At 52.0% G+C, this 25,610-nt stretch overlaps 1 protein-coding gene across 1 annotated transcript in view; it reads left to right on the forward strand.

The window, feature by feature from the left end:
* The first annotated feature begins 5,504 nt into the window (after nt 1–5,504).
* LOC309543490 (rho-related GTP-binding protein RhoG-like) overlaps nt 5,505–25,610 on the forward strand; it is a 39,159-nt gene continuing 19,053 nt past the window's right edge. Inside the window, exon 1 of the mRNA XM_082275967.1 lies at nt 5,505–5,596. The gene's annotated coding sequence lies outside the window, so the exon portion shown is untranslated. The remainder of the gene's footprint in view (nt 5,597–25,610) is intronic.

The raw sequence follows: 25,610 nt of genomic DNA on the forward strand, positions 1-25,610 counted from the left end.
GCATGAAAAAAATAAAAACCTATATGCCAAACAAGGACCAGCAATGTTCTGGTACGTTGCTGGACTTTGAGTGGTTATACCAGGATGATGCCTGCAGATTTAGGCATCATCTTGGTATCGTTTTTTACAGCCAGCGGTCGGCTTACATGTAAAAGTAATCCTAGCAGGTAATTGGCCGCTAGACTGCTTTTACATGCAGTGGGAGGGGCCTCCCCCCCCCACGCCACCTTCCGCAGCCTTCCGTGGTTTTTCTCGGGCTCTCCTGTCCCACCGGTTAACCTGAGAGTGCAGCCGGTGGTTCAATTATCTAACCATAGAGCTGATTGTAGACGAGAATGGCTCCAATCATCTCTATGGCCTAAGATACCGGAGGCTACGAGCATTTCATGACTTCTGTTTCGCCAGAAATAAACAGCGCCATTGGGAAATTGGGAAAGTATTTTATCACACCAATTTTGGCGTGGTCAGATGCGTTAAGGTCAGAGGAGAGATCTAGAGTCTAAAAGACCCCAATTTTTTTTAAAAAGAGTACCTGTCACCACAGATTGCTATCATAGGGGATATTTAGATTCACTGTGATAACAATAAAAATGATTAAAAAAAAAAAAAAAATTAAAGGAAAGGTGTCAAAATAACATAAAAAAGCAAAATTAAAAAAAAAAAAAAAAAATCAAGCCCCCCCCCTTTCCCCCCGTGCTTGCGCGCAATGGCGCACCCAAGCCTTGGTCTACTGTCATATGTAAACCACAATTTCAGCATGCATGTGAGGTATCGCTGCGAACGCCAGGTCGAGTGCAGTAATTCTTGCAGTAGACCTCCTCTGTAAGTCTAAAGTGGTAACCTGTAGAGACTTTTAAAGGTTTTTAAAAATGTACGTACTTTGTTGCCGCTGCGCAGGCATGCGCAATTTTTAAAGCATGTCATGTTTGGTATCTATGTACTCAGCATAAGATCATCTTTTAAATTTTAGCAAAAAAATTGGAATTATATAGTGTATTTGTGCAATAAATTAAAAAACAAAAATATTTTTTTCGCAAATATTGCGTTTGGAAAATCTGTACGCAAATACCATGTGACAAAAAAATTTGCAACATCCACCATTTTATTCTATAGGGCCTCTGCTTTAAGGAAATATATAATGTTTGGGGGTTCAAAGTAATTTTCTAGTAAAAAAAAAAATTTTTTCATGTAAACAAAAAGGCACAGAAAAGGCTTGGTTTTCAAGTGGTTAGAAGAGTGGGTGATGTGTGGCTAAGATTGAACATAAAATGCCGGGACAGTTCAAACACCCCCCAAGTGACCCCTTTTTGAAAAGTAGACACCCAAAGCTTTTTTCTGAGAGGCATGGTGAGTCCATGGAGTATTTTATATTTTGCCACAAGTTTCGGGAAAATTATTATTTTTTTTTTTTTTGTTGTTTTTTTACAGAAAGTTGTCACTAAATGATATATTGCTCATGCATGCCATGGGAATATGTGAAATGACACCCCAAAATACATTCTGCTGCTTCTCCTGAGTACAGGGATACCACATGTGTGAGACTTTTTGGGAGCCTAGCTGTGTACGCGACCCCGAAAACCAATCCACATCTTCAGGTTTTCTAATGGCGTAAATTGCTGATTTTACCCCTGACTACCTGTCACAGTTTCAGAGGCCCTGAAATTTCAAGATAGCACAAAACCCCCCCAAATGACCCCATTTTGCAAAGTAGACACCCCAAGCTATTGGCTGAGAAGCATGGTGAGTCCATGGAATAGTTTATATTTTGCCACAAGTTTCGGGAAAATAATTTTTTTTAATTTTTTTTTTACACAAAGTTGTCAGTAAATGATATAATGCTCACACATGCCATGGGTATATGTGAAATGACACCCCAAAATACATTCTGCTGCTTCTCCTGAGTACAGGGATACCCCATGTGTGAGACTTTTTGCCAGTCTAGCCGAGTACAGGACCCGGAAAACCAATCCGCACCTTCTGGCTTTCTAAGGGCGTAAATTGTTGATCTCACTCCTTACTACCTATCACGCTTTTGAAGTCCATAAAAAGCCAAGATGGCACAACCCCCCCCCCCCCCCCAAATGACCCCATTTTGCAAAGTAGACACTCCAATCTATTTGCTGAGAGGCATGGTGAGTATTTTGCAGCTCTCATTTTTTTCGGAAAATGAAGAAAAAACAGGGAAATTCATTTTTTTCCTCTTTTTTCAATTTCCAAAACAAAAAGTGAGATCTGCAAAACACTCAACATGCCTCTCTGCAAATAGCTTAGGGTGTCTACTTTCCGAAAAGGGGTCATTTGGGGGGGGGGGGGGGGGTTGTTCTGTCTTGGCATTTCATGGCCTCCGAAACTGTGATAGGTAGTCAGGAGTGAAATCAACAATTTACGCCCTTGGAAAGCCTGAAGGCGATGATTGGTTTTCGGGGTCCTGTACTCGGCTAGACTGCAAAAAAGTCTCACACATAGGGTATCCCTGTACTCAGGAGAAGCAGCAGAATGTATTTTGGGGTGTCATTTCACATATACCCATGGCATGTGTGAGCAATATATCATTTACTGACAACTTTGTGAAAAAAAAATAAATAAATATATATATTTCCCGGAACTTGTGGCAAAATATAAAATATTCCATGGACTCACCATGCCTCTCAGCAAATAGCTTGGGGTGTCTACTTTCCAAAATGGGGTCATTTGGGGGGGTTTTGTGCTATCTTGGAATTTTAGGGCCTCCGAAACTGTGACAGGTAGTGCAGAGGTGACATGAACAATTTACGCCATTAGAAAACCTGAGAGTGTTGATTGGTTTTCGCGGTCCTGTACACAGCTAGGCTCCCAAAAAGTCTCACACATGGGGTATCCCTGTACTCAGGAGAAGCGGCAGAATGTATTTTGGGGTGTCATTCCACATATACCCATGTCATGTGTGAAAATTTTATCTTTTAGTGACAACGTGTAAAAAAAAAAAAAAATATATAAATAGTAATTTTCCCCAAACTTGTAGTAAAATATAAAATATTCCATGGACTCACCATGCCTCTCAGCAAACAGCTTGGGGTGTCTACTTTCCAAAATGGGGTCATTTGGGGGGGTTTTGTGGTATCTTGACATTTCAGGGCCTCCTAAACCGTTATAGGTAGTGAGAAAATGCAATGAAAAATGTACGCCCTTTGAAATTCTGATGGTGGTGATTTGTTTTCGGGCTCCCGTACACAGCTAGGCTCCCAAAAAGTCTCACATATGTGGTATCCCTGTACTCAGGAGAAGCAGCAGAATATATTTTGGGGTGTAATTACACATATACCCATGGCATGTGTGAGCAATATATCATTTCAATGACAACTTTGTGTAAAAAAAAAAAAAAAAATTTTAAGTCATTTTTCAAACACTCCAGGCAGGTAGTGTCGTGGGTTGGGATTCGAACCAGTGACCCTCTTGTTGCTAGGTGAAAGTGCCAACCACTACACCACTGTGCCACCCGTTATTTGTATTATTATTTGTAGTGTTATTATTATTATTATTATGTTATTATTATTATTATTATTATTATTTGTATTTTTATTATCATTATTGTTATTATTATTATTTTTATTATTATTATGATCATATTTACATTTATTGGTAAAATACAAAACCAAAAAAAACAGAAATTAATTTCCCGCCATTGCCTCTTTCTGTGGATTTCGGGGTTTGTTTTGTTTTTTTATGTTTTTTGATTATTAAGTTGTATTTTTCCCCCTTTTTGCCCCTTGGGGTTATTTCAGGAGGACCCCCGAATCTTCCTATCTCTGCCCCCCTTTGTGAAGTCTGAATTTTTCTTTTGAGTTTGGATTTCTCACTGAGGTTGCCGAATTATAGAGGGGGGGAGGGGGGGTCACTGAGCTGCTCATCCCTCCCATCCCTACATTGTATTATTCGGGTCTATTTATTGATCAGACCTAGAGTAGGGACTGAGGGGAATAATAGGGACTGTCAGCTCAGAACAGGAACTAGCAAATATCAGATATTGGGCTTAGTCTGGGAGGATTGTGGTGGGATGGGCTCCTTATAGTCCCTGCAATGTCCCCTCTTCCTCCTTCTGATCTTCTCCAGATGTGACCTGTGGCCCCCATCGTCCCTCAGCACAGACCCCGGCCCTGTTCCTGGAATCCCTCCAATGTGTGCAGAGAGAGGGGGAGCAGCAGAAGAACGAGCTGTGCTGTGTCTCAACTTCCTCCCAGTCACTTCCTTCTGCTAAACTCACTTCTGCATTGCTCTCTCGCCTTCATACGCCCTAAAATACTTCATCCGCTTTCTCGCCAACATCCCTGAGGACCCGGCAAGCGCGCAGTGCCCTCCTCAGTCCAGAGGACTATTCATAGCCACCACAAGACCTCCCAGTACCCAGAGGACCTCTCCTGGCCAATTCAGGACCTCCCAGTACCCACAGGACCTCTCCTGGCCACTTCAGGACATTTCAATACCCAGAGGACCTCTCCTGGCCACTTCAGGACATTTCAATACCCGCAGGACCTCTCCTGGCCACTGCCGGACCTTATAGTTCTCAGGAGACCTTTCCTGGCCACCCAGAACCTAGAGAACCTCTCCTGACCACTGCCGGACCTCCAAATACCTAGAGGACCTCTCCTGACCACTGCCGGACCTCCAAATACCTAGAGGACCTCTCCTGACCACTGTCGGACCTCCTAGTATCCAGAAGACCTCTCCTGACCACTGCCGGACCTCCTAGTATCCAGAAGACCTCTCCTGACCACTGCCGGACCTCCTAGTATCCAAAAGACCTCTTCTGACCCCTGCAGGATCTCACAATACACAGAGAACCTCTTCTGGCCACTGCAGGACTTTCCAATACCCAAAGGATCTCCGCTGACCACTGAAGGACCTCCAAATACCCAGGGAACCTCTCCTGGCCACCGTAGGACTTCCCAAACTTTAAAGGACCTCTCCTGACAACTTCAGGACCTCACAATACTCAGAAGACCTCTCCTGGAAACTGCAAGATCTCACAATACCCCAGGGACCTCTCCTGATCTCTGCTGGACCTCTCAATTCCCTAGAGGAAATCTCCTGACCACTGCCAGACCTCTCCTGATCTATCCAGGACCTTACAATACCCACAGGACCTCCCTTTGGGATTAATAAAGTATTCTAAATCTGAATTCTGAACTCCCAATACTCAGAGGACTTCTCCTGACCCCTGCAGGAACTCACAAAGTCCAAAGAACCGCACCTGGCTATTGCAGGACCTCCCAATACCCAGAGGACCGCTCCAGGTCACTGCCGCACGTCACAATACTCATAGGACATCGCCTGATCTATCCAGGACCTCCGAATACCCAGAGGACCTCTCCTGATCTATCCAGGACCTCCCAATACCCAGAGGACCTCTCCTGATCTATCCAGGACCTCCCAATACCCAGAGGACATCTCCTGATCTATCCAGGACCTCCCAATACCCATAGGACCGCTCCAGACCACAGATCTCCCAAAACCTCCAAGAGCCGCCACTTGTTTGGGGACCTCTTTGGACACCCAAGGGACCCCTGAGTTCTACTCCAGCGCCCGAAGGAGCCCCCCGCTGCCCCCAGAGATATGAGCGGTGAGTGTCTTCTATTTTTTTTTGGTTCAGACTTAAAGGGTGACTCCGCCTGGAATTTGTGTTTCTGCTGCTGGCAGATGTTGGTTTATTGATCTTCTGTCCCTCACTGGGGAGACCCAGCGCTCCCCAACAGAAGGAAACTGGTTGAACATGCTGAGGGTTGTAGTTCCCAGCATGATTCTCTCTGGTATGAATCTGGGTGGAGGTCCTCTCTCTGAGCTCTTCCACCCTGACTAATACCGAAACCGGGGGGCGGAGTCCCAAGAATCCTCCATCAGAGGTGACCCCTCCCTCCAATCACCACAAATATTCATTCTACTGCACCCTTTCCCCCCAAAACTGCCGAATTCTATGGAAAAAGCTCTGCCATATACCACTGGGCCAATCACATCAGTCTCTGTACCAGAGGAGCTTACACTCTAATGTCCCCTCCCCCACAGTCATATCAGTCTCTGTACCAGAGGAGCTTACACTCTAATGTCCCCTCCCCCACAGTCACATCAGTCTCTGTACCAGAGGAGCTTACACTCTAATGTCCCCTCCCCCACAGTCACATCAGTCTCTGTACCAGAGGAGCTTACACTCTAATGTCCCCTCCCCCACAGTCACATCAGTCTCTGTACCAGAGGAGCTTACACTCTAATATCCCCTCCCCCACAGTCACATCAGTCTCTGTACCAGAGGAGCTTACACTCTAATGTCCCCTCCCCCCACAGTCACATCAGTCTCTGTACCAGAGGAGCTTACACTCTAATGTCCCCTCACCCACAGTCACATCAGTCTCTGTACCAGAGGAGCTTACACTCTAATGTCCCCTCCCCCACAGTCACATCAGTCTCTGTACCAGAGGAGCTTACACTCTAATGTCCCCTCCCTCACAGTCACATCAGTCTCTGTACCACAGGAGCTTACACTCTAATGTCCCCTCCCCCACAGTCACATCAGTCTCTGTACCAGAGGAGCTTACACTCTAATGTCCCCTCCCCCACAGTCACATCAGTCTCTGTACCAGAGGAGCTTACACTCTAATGTCCCCTCCCCCAGTCACATCAGTCTCTGTACCAGAGGAGCTTACACTCTAATGTTCCCACCAAAAACTCAGCACAGGGATGGTGAGAACTCCTCATAATGGGCACAGCGGGGTACAGACCCGGGAACTCAGCACAGGGATGGTGGAACCCCTCATAATGGGCACAGCGGGGGTACAGACCCGGGAACTCAGCACAGGGATGGTGGGAACCCCTCATAATGGGCACAGCAGGTGTACAGACCCGGGAACTCAGCACAGGGATGGTGGAACCCCTCATAATGGGCACAGCGGGGGTACAGACCCGGGAACTCAGCACAGGGATGGGGGGAACCCCTCATAATGGGCACAGCAGGTGTACAGACCCGGGAACTCAGCACAGGGATGGTGGAACCCCTCATAATGGGCACAGCGGGGTACAGACCCGGGAACTCAGCACAGGGATGGAGGGAACCCCTCATAATGGGCACAGCGGGGGTACAGACCCAGGAACTCAGCACAGGGATGGGGGGAACCCCTCATAATGGTATTATTGGTCTCGGTGTCACCAGGAGATGGTTTGAGGAAGTGATGTTACAGGTTGATTGCTCCATGTGATGGTGGAGTGGAAGGAGCCAATCACCGGCGGCGGGCTCTGTGATGTCATTATATATGGTGGATGAGATGACTCCTTTATTCATGGATTCCAGTGATCAGTCACTCATACCATTCATAGTGACAATGATCTATTATTGGAATTTACTCCACCCTGATCCAGCTGTAACCAGGTATTGTAGTCATGGCACCAACCCCCCTTCACAGCACCAATCTTCCTCCATAGCCCCAACCACAATCCATGGCACCAACCGCCCTCTGTGGCACCAACCACCCTCCACAGCACCAATTCCCTGACAAAAATTTCCCTCCATTGCACCAACCGCCCTCCACAGCACCAACCACAATCCATGGCACCAGCTGCCCTCGATGGCACCAACCGCCCTCCACAGCACCAATTCCCCTCCACAGCACCAACCGCCCTCCTCAGCACCGATTCCCCTCCTTAGCACCAACCGCTCTCCATGGCACCAACTCGCCTCCACAGCACCAATTCCCCTCCACAGCACCAATTTCCCTTCATAGTATCAGCCACCCTCCATGGCATCAACTCACCTCTGTGGAATGAACCCCCCTCCACTGCACCAACCCCCCTCCACATCACCAACCCCCCTCCGCAGCACCAATCCCCCTCCGCAGCACCAATCCCCCTCTGCAGCACCAACCCCCCTCCGCAGCACCAACCTCCCTTCGTGGCAATAAACGCCCTCTGCATCAACATCCCTCAACAGCAGCAACTTCTCTTTACGGCACCAATACCCCTTTGCAGCACTAACACCCCTACAGGCCACCAACCACCATCCATGGCACCGATACCCCTTTGCAGCACCAACCACACTCCGCTGCACCAATCCTTCTCCTCAGTGCTAATGCCCCCTGTGGCACCAACTGCCCCCATGGCATCAACCATCCTCCATGGCACCAATCCCCCTTCATGGCACAAACCCCCCTCTGCAGCACCATCTGCCTTCCATGGCACCAATCTGCCTCTGCAGCAAGAACCCCCTCCAATTCCCCTGGACCATGCACAGCCCCTTGTCTTCAGAGGAATGAGCCCTGAACCATACACAGCCCCTTGTCTTCAGAGGAATGAGCCCTGGAGTCCACACACAGCCCCATGTCTGCAGGGAAAGGAGCCCTGGACCATACACAGCCCCTTGTCTCCAGGGAAAGGAGCCCTGGACCATACACAGCCCCTTGTCTCCAGGGAAAGGAGCCCTGGACCATACACAGCCCCTTGTCTCCAGGGAAAGGAGCCCTGGACCATACACAGCCCCTTGTCTCCAGGGAAAGGAGCCCTGGACCATACACAGCCCCTTGTCTCCAGGGAAAGGAGCCCTGGACCATACACAGCCCCTTGTCTCCAGGGAAAGGAGCCCTGGACCATACACAGCCCCTTGTCTCCAGGGAAAGGAGCCCTGGACCATACACAGCCCCTTGTCTCCAGGGAAAGGAGCCCTGGACCATACACAGCCCCTTGTCTCCAGGGAAAGGAGCCCTGGACCATACACAGCCCCTTGTCTCCAGGGAAAGGAGCCCTGGACCATACACAGCCCCTTGTCTCCAGGGAAAGGAGCCCTGGACCATACACAGCCCCTTGTCTCCAGGGAAAGGAGCCCTGGACCATACACAGCCCCTTGTCTCCAGGGAAAGGAGCCCTGGACCATACACAGCCCCTTGTCTCCAGGGAAAGGAGCCCTGGACCACACACAGCTCCTTGTCTCCAGGGAAAGGAGCCCTGGACCATACACAGCCCCTTGTCTCCAGGGAAAGGAGCCCTGGACCACACACAGCCCCTTGTCTCCAGGGAAAGGAGCCCTGGACCACACACAGCTCCTTGTCTCCAGGGAAAGGAGCCCTGGACCATACACAGCCCCTTGTCTCCAGGGAAAGGAGCCCTGGACCATACACAGCCCCTTGTCTCCAGGGAAAGGAGCCCTGGACCACACACAGCTCCTTGTCTCCAGGGAAAGGAGCCCTGGACCATACACAGCCCCTTGTCTCCAGGGAAAGGAGCCCTGGACCACACACAGCCCCTTGTCTCCAGGGAAAGGAGCCCTGGACCACACACAGCCCCTTGTCTACAGGGAAAAGAGCCCTGAACCATAGACAGCCCCTTGTCTCCAGGGAAAGGAGCCCTGAACTATAGACAGCCCCTTGTCTGCAGGGAAAGGAGCCCTTAACCCTAGACAGCCCGTTTGTCTCCAGGGGGAGGGGCCCTGAACCTTAGACAGCCCATTGTCTCCAGGGGGAGGAGCCCTTAACCCTAGACAGCTCCTTGTCTCCAGGGGAAGAAGCCCTGGACCATAGACAGCCCCTTATCTCCAGGGGAAGGAGCCCTGAACCATACACAGCCCCTTGTCTCCAGGGGAATGAGCCCTGAACCATACACAGCCCCTTATCTGCAGAGGAATGAGTCCTGAACCATACACAGCCATTTATTTGCAGAGGAATGAGCCCTGAACCATACACAGCCCCTTGTCTCCAGGGAAAGGAGCCCTGAACCATACACAGCCCCTTGTCTCCAGGGAAAGGAGCCCTGGACCATACACAGCCCCTTGTCTCCAGGGAAAGGTGCCCTGGACCATACACAGCCCCTTGTCTCCAGGGAAAGGAGCCCTGGACCATACACAGCCCCTTGTCTCCAGGGAAAGGAGCCCTGGACCATACACAGCCCCTTGTCTCCAGGGAAAGGAGCCCTGGACCATACACAGCCCCTTGTCTCCAGGGAAAGGAGCCCTGGACCATACACAGCCCCTTGTCTCCAGGGAAAGGAGCCCTGGACCATACACAGCCCCTTGTCTCCAGGGAAAGGAGCCCTGGACCATACACAGCCCCTTGTCTCCAGGGAAAGGAGCCCTGGACCATACACAGCCCCTTGTCTCCAGGGAAAGGAGCCCTGGACCACACACAGCTCCTTGTCTCCAGGGAAAGGAGCCCTGGACCATACACAGCCCCTTGTCTCCAGGGAAAGGAGCCCTGGACCACACACAGCCCCTTGTCTCCAGGGAAAGGAGCCCTGGACCACACACAGCTCCTTGTCTCCAGGGAAAGGAGCCCTGGACCATACACAGCCCCTTGTCTCCAGGGAATGGAGTCCTGGACCACACACAGCCCCTTGTCTCCAGGGAAAGGAGCCCTGGACCACACACAGCCCCTTGTCTACAGGGAAAAGAGCCCTGAACCATAGACAGCCCCTTGTCTCCAGGGAAAGGAGCCCTGGACCATACACAGCCCCTTGTCTCCAGGGAAAGGAGCCCTGGACCATACACAGCCCCTTGTCTCCAGGGAAAGGAGCCCTGGACCATACACAGCCCCTTGTCTCCAGGGAAAGGAGCCCTGGACCATACACAGCCCCTTGTCTCCAGGGAAAGGAGCCCTGGACCATACACAGCCCCTTGTCTCCAGGGAAAGGAGCCCTGGACCACACACAGCTCCTTGTCTCCAGGGAAAGGAGCCCTGGACCATACACAGCCCCTTGTCTCCAGGGAAAGGAGCCCTGGACCACACACAGCCCCTTGTCTCCAGGGAAAGGAGCCCTGGACCACACACAGCTCCTTGTCTCCAGGGAAAGGAGCCCTGGACCATACACAGCCCCTTGTCTCCAGGGAAAGGAGCCCTGGACCATACACAGCCCCTTGTCTCCAGGGAAAGGAGCCCTGGACCACACACAGCTCCTTGTCTCCAGGGAAAGGAGCCCTGGACCATACACAGCCCCTTGTCTCCAGGGAAAGGAGCCCTGGACCACACACAGCCCCTTGTCTCCAGGGAAAGGAGCCCTGGACCACACACAGCCCCTTGTCTCCAGGGAAAGGAGCCCTGGACCATACACAGCCCCTTGTCTCCAGGGAAAGGAGTCCTGGACCACACACAGCCCCTTGTCTCCAGGGAAAGGAGCCCTGGACCACACACAGCCCCTTGTCTACAGGGAAAAGAGCCCTGAACCATAGACAGCCCCTTGTCTCCAGGGAAAGGAGCCCTGAACTATAGACAGCCCCTTGTCTGCAGGGAAAGGAGCCCTTAACCCTAGACAGCCCGTTTGTCTCCAGGGGGAGGGGCCCTGAACCTTAGACAGCCCATTGTCTCCAGGGGGAGGAGCCCTTAACCCTAGACAGCTCCTTGTCTCCAGGGGAAGAAGCCCTGGACCATAGACAGCCCCTTATCTCCAGGGGAAGGAGCCCTGAACCATACACAGCCCCTTGTCTCCAGGGGAATGAGCCCTGAACCATACACAGCCCCTTATCTGCAGAGGATTGAGTCCTGAACCATACACAGCCATTTATTTGCAGAGGAATGAGCCCTGAACCATACACAGCCCCTTGTCTGCAGAGGAAGGAGCCCTGAACCTTAGACAGCCCCTTGTCTCAAGGGAAAAGAGCCCTGAACCATAGACAGCCCCTTATCTCCAGGGGAAGGAGCCCTGAACCATACACAGCCCCTTGTCTGCAGAGGAAGGAGCCCTGAACCATACACAGCCCCTTATCTGCAGAGGAATGAGCCCTGAACCATACACAGCCCCTTGTCTGCAGAGGAATGAGCTCTGAACCATACACAGCCCCTTGTCTGCAGAGGAAGGAGCCCTGAACCTTAGACAGCCCCTTATCTCCAGGGGAAGGAGCCCTGAACCATACACAGCCCCTTATCTCCAGGGGAAGGAGCCCTGAACCATACACAGCCCCTTGTCTCCAGGGGAATGAGCCCTGAACCATACACAGCCCCTTGTCTGCAGAGGAAGGAGCCCTGAACCATACACAGCCCCTTGGCTCTAGAGGGAGAAGCCCTGAACCATACACAGCCCCTTGTCTGCAGAGGAAGGGGCCCTGAACCATACACAGCCCCTTGTCTGCAGAGGAAAGGAGCCCTGAACCATACACAGCCCCTTGTCTGCAGAGGAAGGAGCCCTGAACCATACACAGCCCCTTGTCTGCAGAGGAAGGGGCCCTGAACCATACACAGCCCCTTGTCTGCAGAGGAAAGGAGCCCTGAACCATACACAGCCCCTTGTCTGCAGAGGAAGGAGCCCTGAACCATACACAGTCCCTTGTCTGCAGAGGAAGGAGCCCCGAACCATACACAGCCCCTTGTCTGCAGAGGAAGGGGCCCTGAACCATACACAGTCCCTTGTCTGCAGAGGAAGGAGCCCCGAACCATACACAGCCCCTTGTCTGCAGAGGAAGGAGCCCTGAACCATACACAGCCCCTTGGCTCTAGAGGAAGGAGCCCTGAACCATACACAGCCCCTTGTCTGCAGAGGAAGGGGCCCTGAACCATACACAGTCCCTTGTCTCCAGAGGAAGGAGCCCTGAACCATACACAGCCCCTTGTCTGCAGAGGAAGGAGCCCTGTACCATACACAGCCCCTTGGCTCTAGAGGAAGGAGCCCTGAACCATACACAGCCCCTTGTCTGCAGAGGAAGGGGCCCTGAACCATACACAGTCCCTTGTCTCCAGAGGAAGGAGCCCTGAACCATACACAGCCCCTTGTCTGCAGGGAAAGGAGCCCTGAACCATACACAGCCCCTTGTCTGCAGAGGAAGGGGCCCTGAACCATAGACAGCCCCTTGTCTCCAGAGGAAGGAGCCCTGAACCATACACAGCCCCTTGTCTGCAGAGGAAGGAGCCCTGAACCATACACAGTCCCTTGTCTGCAGAGGAAGGAGCCCTGAACCATACACAGCCCCTTGTCTCCAGAGGAAGGAGCCCTGAACCATAGAGTGCTCTGTGTCTCCGTGAAGGTGAACTGAACCATAGACAGCCCATTGACCAAAAGATCTGTGCACACCTGTACAGTCAGGATATGGCTTTCCTATAAAATGTGGATTAGGGATTAGAGGCTCCACCCCTCCCCAGTCCTTACAGAGACTCTGGGCTCCAGAACCCGACCTGTGATTAGAGACTTCATCCCTCCCCAGTCTATACAGAGACTCTGGGCTCCAGAACCCTACCTGTGATTAGAGGCTTCATCCCTCCCCAGTCTATACAGAGACTCTGGGTTCCAGAACCTGACCTGTGATTAGAGGCTTCATTCCTTCCCAGTCTATACAGAGACTCTGGGCTCCAGAACCCAATCTCAGGATTAGAGGCTCCATCCCTCCATAGTCAATACAGAGACTCCGGGTTCCAGAACTTGATCCCAGGATTAGAGGCTTCATCCCTCCATAGTCTATACAGAGACTCTGGGTTCCAGGACCTGATCCAGGGATTCAAGGCTTCATCTCTTCCCAGAATCTACAGAGACTCAGGGCTCCAGAACCCAATCCCAGGATTAGAGATTTCATCCCTCCATAGTCTATACAGAGACTTCAGGCTTCAGAGCCCAATCCTGGCAATAGAGGCTTTATCCCTCCCAGGCTCTATAGAGACTCTGTGCTCCAAAACCCGATCCCGGTATTAGAGGCTTCATCCCTCCCCAGACTCTACAGAGACTCTGGACTCCCGAACCGGATCTCGGGATTAGAGACTTCATCTCTCCCCAGTCTATACAGAGACTCTGGGCACCAGAACCCAATCCCAGGATTCAAAGGCTTCATCCGTCCCCAGAATCTATGGAGACTCTGACCTCCGGAACCCAAACCTGTGATTAGAGGCGCCACCCCCTCCCCAGTCTATACAGAGACCCCGGACTCCAGGGCCTGATCCTGGCATTAGAGGCTTCATCCCTCCCTAGACTCTACAGAGACTCTGGGCTCCAGAACTCAAACCTATGATTAGAGGCTTCACCCCTTCCCATTCTATTCAGAGACTCTGGGCTCCAGAACCCTATCTCAGGATAAGAGGCTTCATCCTTCCCCATTCTATACAGAGACTCCGGGCTCCAGAACCCGACCTGTGATTAGAGGCTTCATCCCTCCCCAGTCTATACAGAGACTCTGGGCTCCAAAACCAGATCCCGGGATTAGAGGCTTCATCCCTCCCCAGACTCTACAGAGTCTCTGGACTCCCGAACCGGATCCTGGGATTAGAGACTTCATCCCTCCCCAGTCTATACAGAGATTTCGGGCTCCAGAACTTGATCCCAGGATTAGAGGCTTCATCTCTCCATAGTCTATACAGAGACTCTGGGTTCCAGAACCTAATCCCAGGATTAGAGACTTCATCCCTCCCCCGTCTATACAGAGACTCTGGGCACCAGAACCCAATCCCAGGATTCGAAGGCTTCATCCCTATCCAGAATCTATGGAGACTCTGAGCTCCGGAACCCAAACCTGTGATTAGAGGCTCCACCCCCTCCCCAGTCTATACAGGGACCCCGGGATCCAGGGCCTGATCCTGGCATTAGAGGCTTTATCCCTCCCTAGACTCTACAGAGACTCCGGGCTCCAGAACCTAAACCTATGATTAGAGGCTTCACCCCTTCCCATTCAATTCAGAGACTCCGGGCTCCAGAACCCTATCTCAGGATAAAAGGCTTCATCCTTCCCCAGTCTATACAGAGACTCTGGGCTCCAGAACCTGATCCCGGGATTAGAGGCTTCATTCCTCCATAGTCTATACAAAGACTCCGGGCTACAGAACCTGATCCTGGGATTAGAGGCTCCACCCCTCCCCAGACTCTACAGAAACTCCGGGCTCCAGAACCCGAGCCTGTAATTAGAGGCTTCACCCCTCCCCAGTCTATACAGAGACTACGGGTTCCAGGACCTGATCCCGAGACTAGAGGTTTCATCCCTCCCTAGACTCTACAGAGACTCCTGGATCCAGAACCCGATCCCAGGATTAGAGGGTTCATCCTTCCCCAGTCTATACAATCACTCTGGGTTCCAGAACCCGCTCCCGGGATTAGAGGCTTAATCCCTCCTCACTCTATACAGAGACTCAGGGCTCCACAACCCGATCCCAGGATTAGAGGCTTCATCCCTTCCCAGACTCTACAGAGACTCCCAGCTCCAGAACCCGACCCTGGGATCAGAGGCTTCACACCTCCACAGGCTATACAGAGATTCCCGGCTCCAGAACCCAATCCCGGGATTAGAGGCTTCATCCCTCCCCCGACTCTACAGAGACTCCGGGCTCCAGAATCCGTTCCTGTGATTAGAGGATTCATCCCTTCCCAGTCTATGCAGACACTCTGGGCTCCAGAACCTGATCCTGGGATTAGAGGCTTCATCCCTCTCAATCTATACAGAGACTCTGGGCTCCAGAACCTGATCCTGTGATTAAAGACTTCACCCCTCCCCAGTCTATACAAAGACTCCGGGCTCCAGAAACCAATCCCGGGATTAGAGGCTTCATCCCTCCCCAGACTCTACAGAGACTCTGGGCTCCAGAACCCGGTCCCGGCATTAGAGGCTTCATCTCTCCCTAGACTCTACAGAGACTCTGGGCTCCAGAACCGGTCCAGGGATTAGAGGCTTCATCCCTCCCCAGTCTATACAGAGACTCCTGGCTTCAGAACCCGATCCCAGGATTAGAGTCTTCATCCCTCCCCAGTCTATACAGAGACTCTGGGCTCCAGAACCCGATCCCAGGATTAGAGGCTCCACCCCTCCCCAGGCTCTACAGAGACTCTAGGCTCCAGAACCCAATCCCGGGATTAGAGACTCCACTCCTCCCCAGTCTATACCGAGACTCCGGGCTCCAGAACCCGATCCCAGGATTAGAGTCTTCATCCCTCCCCAGTCTATACAGAGACTCCGGGCTCCAGAACCCGATCCCAGGATTAGAGGCTCCACCCCTCCTCAGTCTATACAGAGACTCCCAGCTCCAGAACCTGATCCTGGGATTAGAGGCTTCATCCTTCATCCCTCCCCAGTCTATACCAAGACTCCTGGCTCCAGAACCCGTTCCTGGTATTAGAGGCTCCACCCCTCCCCAGTCTATACAGAGACTCCGGGCTCCAGAACCCGATCCCAGGATTAGAGGCTCCACCCCTCCCCAGTCTATACCGAGACTCCTGGCTCCAGAACCCAATCCTGGGATTAGAGGCTCCACCCCTCCCCAGTCTATACAGAGACTCCGGGCTCCAGAACCCGATCCCAGGATTAGAGGCTCCACCCCTCCCCAGTCTATACAGAGACTCCTGGCTCCAGAACCCGATCCCGGGATTAGAGGCTTCGTCCTTCATCCCTCCCAAGTCTATACCGAGACTCCGGGCTCCAGAACCCGATCCCAGGATTAGAGTCTTCATCCCTCCCCAGTCTATACAGAGACTCCCAGCTCCAGAACCCGTTCCCGGTATTAGAGGCTCCACCCCTCCCCAGTCTATACAGAGACTTCTGGCTCCAGAACCCGATCCCGGTATTAGAGGCTCCATCCCTCCCCAGTCTATACAGAGACTCCCGGCTCCAGAACCCGATCCCAGGATTAGAGGCTTCATCCCTCCCCAGGCTCTACAGAGACTCCGGGCTCCAGAACCCGATCCCGGTATTAGAGGCTCCACCCCTCCCCAGTCTATACAGAGACTCAGGGCTCCAGAACCCGATCCCGGGATTAGAGGCTCCACCCCTCCCCAGTCTATACAGAGACTCCGGGCTCCAGAACCCGATCCCAGGATTAGAGGCTCCATCCCTCCCCAGGCTCTACAGAGACTCTGGGCTCCAGAACCCGATCCCGGTATTAGAGGCTCCACCCCTCCCCAGTCTATACAGAGACTTTCCAGCTCCAGAACCCGATCCCGGGATTAGAGGCTCCATCCCTCCCCAGGCTCTACAGAGACTCTGGGCTCCAGAACCCAAATCCCGGAATTAGAGGCTCCACCCTCCCCAGTCTATACAGAGACTCCGGGCTCCAGAACTTGCTTAGCGATCTCCCCCTAACATGTATGAGTGAGAAGCCCGGGGTGACCCCTCTGAGTCCCAGCACTGATCCCACTGGATGGAATTATTATCACACATGTGGGGGGGGGTTAGATCTGATATTTCGGGGGAGTCAGAAGATGTCCCGTTGGTCGGAGTTCCTCTTTAGCGCAGGAAGTGACAGAAATGAAATTCTCAGCAGAAGAAAAACCGCAAGAAAACAACGAGAAACAATTGGTGTGACTTCCTGCCCTTCCCCCGCTATGTGACTGCGAAAAGGGGGAGGGGTGAGCCTTCCAGATCAGAGATCCCCACCCATATATTACAGACTCACTGCACAATCTGATTGTACAATCTCCACCATGCTGACCACACATCTTACAATCTGATTGTACAATCTCTACCATGCTGACCACACACCATACAATCTGATTGTACAATCTCCACCATGCTGACCACACATCTTACAATCTGATTGTACAATCTCTACCATGCTGACCACACACCTTACAATCTGATTGTACAATCTCTACCATGCTGACCACACATCTTACAATCTGATTGTACAATCTCCACCATGCTGACCACACACCATACAATCTGATTGTACAATCTCCACCATGCTGACCACACACCTTACAATCTGATTGTACAATCTCCACCATGCTGACCACACATCTTACAATCTGATTGTACAATCTCTACCATGCTGACCACACACCTTACAATCCAATTGTACAATCTCTACCATGCTGACCACACATCTTACAATCTGATTGTACAATCTCTACCATGCTGACCACACACCTTACAATCCAATTGTACAATCTCTACCATGCTGACCACACACCTTACAATCTGATTGTACAATCTCCACCATGCTGACCACACATCTTACAATCTGATTGTACAATCTCTACCATGCTGACCACACACCTTACAATCCAATTGTACAATCTCTACCATGCTGACCACACATCTTACAATCTGATTGTACAATCTCTACCATGCTGACCACACACCTTACAATCCAATTGTACAATCTCTACCATGCTGACCACACATCTTACAATCTGATTGTACAATCTCCACCATGCTGACCACACACCTTACAATCTGATTGTACAATCTACACCATGCTGACCACACACCTTACAATCTGATTGTACAATCTCCACCATGCTGACCACACACCTTACAATCTGATTGGGGGGGGGGGGGGTTGTGAACATGAAGTGGCTGCAAAGAGGCTGCAGGAGATCAGCAGACAGAAGAAAATCCTGAACTGAAATCAGAGCGAGGGATTGGCTGAATGTTCCATGAGGTGTGAGGGGGTGGAGCCGTAATCTGATCCTCTCATTGTTACATTGTTGTTTCTTCCATCCTCAGAATAATAATAATAATAATCATATAATAATAATATAATAATAATATAATAATATAATAATAATAATAATAATATACTAATAATAATATAATAATAATAATATAATAATAATAATATAATAATCATATAATAATAATAATAATATAATAATAATATAATAATAATATAATAATAATAATAATATAATAATAATATAATAATAATATAATAATAATAATATAATAATATAATAATAATAATTATATTGATATCGGTGTATTGATGTATTGGTGACCCGCGTGGCGTCCCCTTGTGGTGAAATGCAGTTTGCCTGGCTGCTGTTGGGAGTCACAGCCAGGAAATCGGTATTGTCACTCATGTTCCCATATGGGGGGATTTTTATGGAGATGATTGATATCCTGAGAGTGCGGGGGGGGGGGGGGGGACCCTGGGAGCCGTTGTAGAATTGCTGGAGATGAAGGGGTTAATGGCGGGGCCCTGACTGGAGGAAGTGGTGATGGAGGAAGTGGGGGAGGGGCGGATTATGAAATGGCGTTTTCTGTAATAGTCGGTGTAACGCCCTTTGTAGCACCGGGGCCCCTAACCGCACTCCTGAGATGGGGGGTGTATTATGGGGCCCCTGACCGCACTCCTGAGATGGGGGTGTATTATGGGGCCCCTGACCACACTCCTGAGATGGGGGTGTATTATGGGGCCCCTAACCGCACTCCTGAGATGGGGGGTGTATTATGGGGCCCCTAACCGCACTCCTGAGATGGGGGGTGTATTATGGGCCCCTAACCGCACTCCTGAGATGGGGGGTGTATTATGGGCCCCTAACCGCACTCCTGAGATGGGGGGTGTATTATGGGGCCCCTGACCGCACTCCTGAGATGGGGGGTGTATTATGGGGCCCCTGACCGCACTCCTGAGATGGGGGGTGTATTATGGGCCCCTGACCGCACTCCTGAGATGGGGGTGTATTATGGGGCCCCTGACCGCACTCCTGAGATGGGGGGTGTATTATGGGCCCCTGACCGCACTCCTGAGATGGGGGGTGTATTATGGGGCCCCTAACTGCACTCCTGAGATGGGGGGTGTATTATGGGCCCCTGACCGCACTCCTGAGATGGGGGTGTATTATGGGGCTCCTGACCGCACTCCTGAGATGGGGTTGTATTATGGGGCCCCTGACCGCACTCCTGAGATGGGGTTGTATTATGGGGCCCCTGACCGCACTCCTGAGATGGGGGGTGTATTATGGGCCTCCTGACCGCACTCCTGAGATGGGGGGTGTATTATGGGGCTCCTGACCGCACTCCTGAGATGGGGGGTGTATTATGGGGCCCCTGACCGCACTCCTGAGATGGGGGGTGTATTATGGGGCCCCTGACCGCACTCCTGAGATGGGGGGTGTATTATGGGGCTCCTGACCGCACTCCTGAGATGGGGTTGTATTATGGGGCCCCTGACCGCACTCCTGAGATGGGGTTGTATTATGGGGCCCCTGACCGCACTCCTGAGATGGGGGGTGTATTATGGGGCTCCTGACCGCACTCCTGAGATGGGGGGTGTATTATGGGGCCCCTGACCGCACTCCTGAGATGGGGGGTGTATTATGGGGCCCCTGACCGCACTCCTGAGATGGGGGTGTATTATGGGGCCCCTGACCTCACTCCTGAGATGGGGGTGTATTATGGGGCTCCTGACCGCACTCCTGAGATGGGGGGTGTATTATGGGGCCCCTGACCGCACTCCTGAGATGGGGGTGTATTATGGGGCCCCTGACCACACTCCTGAGATGGGGGTGTATTATGGGGCCCCTAACCGCACTCCTGAGATGGGGGGTGTATTATGGGGCCCCTAACCGCACTCCTGAGATGGGGGGTGTATTATGGGCCCCTAACCGCACTCCTGAGATGGGGGGTGTATTATGGGCCCCTGACCGCACTCCTGAGATGGGGGGTGTATTATGGGCCCCTGACCGCACTCCTGAGATGGGGGTGTATTATGGGGCCCCTGACCGCACTCCTGAGATGGGGGGTGTATTATGGGCCCCTGACCGCACTCCTGAGATGGGGGGTGTATTATGGGGCCCCTAACTGCACTCCTGAGATGGGGGGTGTATTATGGGCCCCTGACCGCACTCCTGAGATGGGGGTGTATTATGGGGCTCCTGACCGCACTCCTGAGATGGGGTTGTATTATGGGGCTCCTGACCGCACTCCTGAGATGGGGGGTGTATTATGGGGCTCCTGACCGCACTCCTGAGATGGGGGGTGTATTATGGGGCCCCTGACCGCACTCCTGAGATGGGGGGTGTATTATGGGGCCCCTGACCGCACTCCTGAGATGGGGGGTGTATTATGGGGCTCCTGACCGCACTCCTGAGATGGGGTTGTATTATGGGGCCCCTGACCGCACTCCTGAGATGGGGGGTGTATTATGGGGCTCCTGACCGCACTCCTGAGATGGGGGGTGTATTATGGGGCCCCTGACCGCACTCCTGAGATGGGGGGTGTATTATGGGGCCCCTGACCGCACTCCTGAGATGGGGGTGTATTATGGGGCCCCTGACCTCACTCCTGAGATGGGGGTGTATTATGGGGCTCCTGACCGCACTCCTGAGATGGGGGTGTATTATGGGGCCCCTGACCGCACTCCTGAGATAGGGGGTGTATTATGGGGCCCCTGACCGCACTCCTGAGATGGGGGGGGTGTATTATGGGGCCCCTGACCGCACTCCTGAGATGGAGGGTGTATTATGGGCCCCTGACCGCACTCCTGAGATGGGGGTGTATTATGGGGCCCCTGACCGCACTCCTGAGATGGGGGGTGTATTATGGGGCCCCTGACCGCACTCCTGAGATGGGGGGTGTATTATGGGGCCCCTGACCGCACTCCTGAGATGGGGGGTGTATTATGGGGCTCCTGACCGCACTCCTGAGATGGGGTTGTATTATGGGGCCCCTGACCGCACTCCTGAGATGGGGTTGTATTATGGGGCCCCTGACCGCACTCCTGAGATGGGGGGTGTATTATGGGGCTCCTGACCGCACTCCTGAGATGGGGGTGTATTATGGGGCCCCTGACCGCACTCCTGAGATGGGGGGTGTATTATGGGGCCCCTGACCGCACTCCTGAGATGGGGGTGTATTATGGGGCCCCTGACCGCACTCCTGAGATGGGGGGTGTATTATGGGGCCCCTGACCGCACTCCTGAGATGGGGGGTGTATTATGGGGCCCCTGACCGCACTCCTGAGATGGGGGGTGTATTATGGGGCTCCTGACCGCACTCCTGAGATGGGGTTGTATTATGGGGCCCCTGACCGCACTCCTGAGATGGGGTTGTATTATGGGGCCCCTGACCGCACTCCTGAGATGGGGGGTGTATTATGGGGCTCCTGACCGCACTCCTGAGATGGGGGTGTATTATGGGGCCCCTGACCGCACTCCTGAGATGGGGGGTGTATTATGGGGCCCCTGACCGCACTCCTGAGATGGGGGGTGTATTATGGGCCCCTGACCGCACTCCTGAGATGGGGGTGTATTATGGGGCCCCTGACCGCACTCCTGAGATGGGGGGTGTATTATGGGGCTCCTGACCGCACTCCTGAGATGGGGGTGTATTATGGGGCCCCTGACCGCACTCCTGAGATGGGGGGTGTATTATGGGGCCCCTAACTGCACTCCTGAGATAGGGGTGTATTATGGGCAGTGTTAATTTCGGCAGCAAATTTCGATTTAGTTTTAGTCATATTTTAGTCGACTAAAATCTCATACAATTTCATCAACTACAAATGGAATGGGATGAGGTAAATTGTAACGCTTTATTTAAACATTTCTCTAGAATTTCCAAACAAATTATTATACTGCTGGAGTAAAAATCGAATAATCTGTTATTATGTATCTTATATTATGTTATAGTGTATCTTATGTGTATTATGTTATTATTATGTTATGTTATTATTATTATGTTATGTTATGTTATTATGTTATGTTATGTTATTATTATGGGTATTGACCACAGACACAGATTGCCGTTGTACTAAATAATATCTTTATAAATAAAACCGAGTTTCCCTAACAAACAGAAGTGGAAATTTAAAATACAACAAACACTCTGTGATGTCATCATATTACCAACATTAAATATTAGAAATAATATAAGAAAAGTCGTTTTCCTCTGATTTTCTCTGTCAGCACTCAGTAGCGCCCCCTTCCTATGTTTATGGTGCAATCCATGTTTAAACATTAACCACCTGCCAACTGCCGCAACTACATTTACTGCAGCAGTCAGCCCCCCCCCCCCCCGGGCAAATTGATGTATATATACGTCACTCACCCGTGAGCCAATAGGGGGCGAGCGTGCGTCACCGAGGGCGTGCTCCCACCCCCGTTCGTTCACTGTCATTCCCCACGCGAGTGAACGGAGGCTCCGATGTCCGCCGGTCACTTGCGATCTCCCGCTGGAGAGGGAGGAAGACAGGCGGATGATGTAATCACAACCAACTGTCATTCTCCCTGGTGTAACTGCAGAGATCATATGGTCCTGCTATGTAGGATTGTATGTCTCTGTGGTTACATCACAAGCCACGCCCCCCCACAGTTAGAATCACACCCCTAGGGACACACTTAACCCCTGCATCTCTAATAAAGTTAACCCCTTCCCTGCCAGAGTCATTAGTACAGTGACCTCAACACTGACCCCTCCCATAACCCCAACACTGACCCCTCCCATAACCCCAACACTGACCCCAACTATAACCCCAACACTGACCCCGACTGTAACCCCAACACTGACCCCGACTGTAACCCCAACACTGACCCCGCCTATAACCCCAACACTGACCCCAACTATAACCCCAACACTGACCCCAACTATAACCCCAACACTGACCCCGACTGTAACCCCAACACTGACCCCTCCCATAACCCCAACACTGACCCCAACTATAACCCCAACACTGACCCCAACTATAACCCCAACACTGACACCGACTGTAACCCCAACACTGACCCCGCCTATAACCCCAACACTGACCCCAACTGTAACCCCAACACTGACCCCGACTGTAACCCCAACACTGACCCCTCCCATAACCCCAACACTGACCCCAACTATAACCCCAACACTGACCCCAACTATAACCCCAACACTGACCCCGACTGTAACCCCAACACTGACCCCTCCCATAACCCCAACACTGACCCCGACTGTAACCCCAACACTGACCCCTCCCATAACCCCAACACTGACCCCAACTATAACCCCAACACTGACCCCAACTATAACCCCAACACTGACACCGACTGTAACCCCAACACTGACCCCGCCTATAACCCCAACACTGACCCCAACTGTAACCCCAACACTGACCCCGACTGTAACCCCAACACTGACCCCTCCCATAACCCCAACACTGACCCCAACTATAACCCCAACACTGACCCCGACTATAACCCCAACACTGACCCCAACTATAACCTCAACACTGACCCCGACTATAACCCCAACACTGACCCCAACTATAACCCCAACACTGACACTGACTGTAACCCCAACACTGACCCCAACTATAACCCCAACACTGACCCCTCCCATAACCCCAACACTGACCCCAACTATAACCCCAACACTGACCCCGACTGTAACCCCAACACTGACCCCGACTGTAACCCCAACACTGACCCCTCCCATAACCCCAACACTGACCCCAACTATAACCCCAACACTGACCCCAACTATAACCCCAACACTGACACTGACTGTAACCCCAACACTGACCCCAACTATAACCCCAACACTGACCCCACCTATAACCCCAACACTGACCCCGACTATAACCCCAACACTGACCCTGACTATAACCTCAACACTGACCCCGACTATAACCTCAACACTGACCCCGACTATAACCTCAACACTGACCCCAACTATAACCCCAACACTGACCCCGACTATAACCACAACACTGACCCCTCCCATAACCCCAACACTGACCCCAACTATAACCCCAACACTGACCCCGACTGTAACCCCAACACTGACCCCGACTGTAACCCCAACACTGACCCCTCCCATAACCCCAACACTGACCCCAACTATAACCCCAACACTGACCCCAACTATAACCCCAACACTGACCCCGACTGTAACCCCAACACTGACCCCGCCTATAACCCCAACACTGACCCCAACTGTAACCCCAACACTGACCCCGACTGTAACCCCAACACTGACCCCTCCCATAACCCCAACACTGACCCCAACTATAACCCCAACACTGACCCCGACTATAACCCCAACACTGACCCCTCCCATAACCCCAACACTGACCCCAACTATAACCCCAACACTGACCCCGACTGTAACCCCAACACTGACCCCGACTGTAACCCCAACACTGACCCCTCCCATAACCCCAACACTGACCCCAACTATAACCCCAACACTGACCCCAACTATAACCCCAACACTGACACTGACTGTAACCCCAACACTGACCCCAACTATAACCCCAACACTGACCCCACCTATAACCCCAACACTGACCCCGACTATAACCCCAACACTGACCCTGACTAGAACCTCAACACTGACCCCGACTATAACCTCAACACTGACCCCGCCTATAACCCCAACACTGACCCCGACTATAACCCCAACACTGACCCCGCCTATAACCCCAACACTGACCCCGACTATAACCCAAACACTGACCCCAACTATAACCCCAACACTGACCCCAACTATAACCCCAACACTGACCCCACCTATAACCCCAACACTGACCCCGACTATAACCCCAACACTGACCCTGACTATAACCTCAACACTGACCCCGACTATAACCTCAACACTGACCCGCCTATAACCCCAACACTGACCCCGACTATAACCCCAACACTGACCCCGACTATAACCCCAACACTGACCCCGCCTATAACCCCAACACTGACCCCGACTATAACCCCAACACTGACCCCGACTTTAACCTCAACACTGACACTGACTGTAACCCCAACACTGACCCCTCCCATAACCCCAACACTGACCCCAACTATAACCCCAACACTGACTGTAACCCCAACACTGACCCCGACTATAACCCCAACACTGACTGTAACCCCAACACTGACCCCGACTATAACCTCAACACTGACCCCGACTATAACCCCAACACTGACTGTAACCCCAACACTGACCCCGACTATAACCCCAACACTGACCCCGACTATAACCTCAACACTGACCCTGACTATAACCTCAACACTGACCCCGACTGTAA

This window comes from Pelophylax lessonae (assembly GCF_965119305.1).
Source record: "Pelophylax lessonae genome assembly, contig: HAP1_SCAFFOLD_108, whole genome shotgun sequence".
In the NCBI taxonomy this organism is placed as follows: Eukaryota; Metazoa; Chordata; class Amphibia; order Anura; family Ranidae; genus Pelophylax; species Pelophylax lessonae.